Below are 3,168 nucleotides of genomic sequence, written 5' to 3' on the forward strand. Positions count from 1 at the left end.
CGTCCGCCGAATTGCCGCCGAATACCTGGACATGCCGCCCCTCTCCAGAGCGGCCGCTCCAAGCACCTGCTTGCCAGGCTGGTGCCTAGAGCCGGCCCTGACATTCACCCTCCTTTCCATCCCCATGGTGGTTCCTTCTCAACTGCCCCCTCCCCCTTGCCAAATAAGGCCTGGGAAACCAGGTCTTTCTTCCCAGGTGTCATCAAATCTAGGATGTGACGAACCAGGGCAGGAAGTGCATTCCAGAACCAAGAACCCACCCATTATCAAAAATATCCTGCCACCATCCCATTCTTTTTATACGAGGAGTGGGCATTGAGTTGATGAGCGTTAGGAGAGCTGCGATTGCTCCAGTATCAGGTGTAGTCAGGACCAAATTACTAAAGCTTTAGATTTTAAACAGAGAGTCCTGTGGCACCTTTAAGATTAACAGATGTATTGGAGCATAAGCTTTCGTGGGTGAATGCCCACTTCGTTGGATGCATCTGATGAAGTGGGCATTCACCCACGAAAGCTTATGCTCCAATACATCTGTTAGTCTTAAAAGTGCCACAGGACTCTCTGTTGCATTTTACAGATCCAGACTAACACGGCTACCCCTCTGATACTTAGATTTTAAAGATGTTTACACTATTTTTGCCTGGGTAAGGGCAAATAATGTCTCTTGTAGATTTGTATCTTACCTTTTAAGGTCATTCTAGGAAGAACAGACTGGTGGTAGTGCATGGAAAACCTTAAAGGCCAAATTCTACTATGTCACCCCATAAACAACTCATTTGAAGTCAGTGGAATGTACATCAAGACAGAGCTGGTTTGAGGGGCCCAACCTTGCCTTTATTGATGTCATTTGGAGTTTAGCCATTGACTTCAACTAGAGTACCACTGGGATCTTGAGGGTAAAATTCCCATCTCTGATCTGCACTGGATATCTCTTAGTTGCAATACTGATCTTAGTTCTCTATTTTGCTCTCATGCTCTGCACAGGGCACCAATTGAAGTCTGCGTGTAAAGTACAGAATAGACAACAAAGATCACAGCAGAGTCTGGAGAAAGAAATTTTGCCCTGTTTTGTTTTTATTTGTTTTTAGGTAGTGTTTTAAAAAGCCTTGGGAATAAGTACATCATCACCCAAAACCACAATGTAGCGTGTGAGAACCACTACACACTAGAACAGTATAAGGTCTTGTCCACATTATAACTTTAAACTGAGTTTGTAACTAGTCAGTGGCATGATGCATACTAAGTAACTGTGGCAGCTCACAGCAGTTTGCCCTTGCCAGTGCCCTGTGCTGCTTCATGGCTACTTGTTGCTGGCACACTTTTTTTGCAGCAAAAAAAGGACTTCTTGGTCATGACTGAGGACCCTGCCAATCATCTTTGCTCCCAACTCCATGTGGTAAGATATCCCTGAGTGAAACAGCAGACAAGCCGCTGGTGCCACTCTGCTCATCGCTTTAGCCATTGATGAAGCACTATAGGATGCCTGCCCAGATTTTCAGAGAAGGCACAGACACAAACATGGTTAGGGAGCAAAGGAGGTGTGGACTAAGATTTAAAATAAATCAGATAGAAAGAGCCGTAGATAGGGGAAGCATGAGTGTCGAGGCTATGGAATGGAATTAGCTAATGAGGCTGGGTGAGCTAAAGGACTAATTAGCTTATCAGCTGAGGCATAGGAAGACAATACTGAGATAGAAAAACAGGGCTAACTGAGCTCAGTCTCACAGAGAAGGGAAACCTCTTCCCCTCTCAGGCCCTAGGGAAGGGCTGAAACCACAGGGGACCCTGTGAACAGCATTGCTGCACAGGACTGTAAAGATGTTTGTGCAGGGAACATAAGTAAGCATTATGGTGTGGATACACAACCAGTGGAGCTGGAGCGGTTTCTGTGATACTAAAAGGCAGGAATGGCATGTGGCCTGTAACAGACATAAATGAAAATGGTGTCAAAGGGGAATATTCAAAATATAGAAAAAATATTGAGACTGCCTACGCAAGCATTGAAATCATCCCACTCCAAAATGAATCAAAAATACATTACTAAATACAACTGTGTAACTATAGTAGAAGTGTGCCCCAGAATGAAATGATGGTATGATTTAAAAAAACATTAAGAGAAAAGTCAGAAGAGAGCAAGAAAATATAAGAAAAATGGAATAAAATGGTAATAGAAGACAAATAGTGTTTCTGAAACATATTATGCATTTGCTAATCCTTCACATCCGGTTCAGAATATAAACACTGGAGATGGAGAGCTATCTATCCATATAGGTGTTCTTACTGTACTCATCATCATCATCCATGTCCATTATTAAAGAAAAGTTGCTGGCTCAAATTTTATCCAGATTTTATGTTTGTAAAAATTGGTGGGTTTTTTAATCCCAATGAAAACAATTTTATTTAAAGCAAATATTCATCCCCCTATAGCGTTTGCATTTTAAATATTGCTGCATTGTGCTAGCACAGTACCAGAAAGCATTCCAGCTGAATAGAACAATTGCTTTAATCACAGTTATTGTAGTTCACATCAAAGTTAAATACAATTATTAAAATGCAAAAGAAATTATTCTAAGGTGCACAAGAACAATAGTTGGATGCCTGATTACACACACAAATTGTTTTGTGGCTCCTGTATGCCAGCACCTGGAGGAAAAACTGCTGGCTTAAAGCTAAGGCAGACTGCTGTGATGATGGTTGGATGGAAGAAATGTTGTCCATGTCCTCCTCTTACATCAAAGATATCTGACCCTCTTTGTCAACATCATGTGAAGTCTCAGAGACCTGCACAACTCATAAATAAGTCTAAATGATCAGGTAGAGTAAGGAGTGAAAATACTCTTCTTCCACATCAGGTTTGCTAGGAAAATAGCACCTATATAAAGCATATAATCATTTTGGTTGGCGTGAAAGACAATGTGTCACTGTGACATGGGCATTTTGACATACTATGCCATTGTTTTGCCTTTAAAGGAGGTGGGACATGGGACGGGGTGGGCCAGGGCTCTGAGGTGATACTAAGCATTCACTCCCTCATGTGTTTAGCTGGCTGATTCTTGCTCATGTCAGGCTCTAACTGATCACCATAGGTGGGGTGGGGAAGGAATTTTCCCTCAGGCCAGATTGGCAGTGACCTTGGAGATGCGTCTCCTTCCTCTACATCCTGCGGTG

The sequence above is a fragment of the Chrysemys picta genome, chromosome 2 (assembly GCF_011386835.1).
Source record: "Chrysemys picta bellii isolate R12L10 chromosome 2, ASM1138683v2, whole genome shotgun sequence".
In the NCBI taxonomy this organism is placed as follows: Eukaryota; Metazoa; Chordata; order Testudines; family Emydidae; genus Chrysemys; species Chrysemys picta.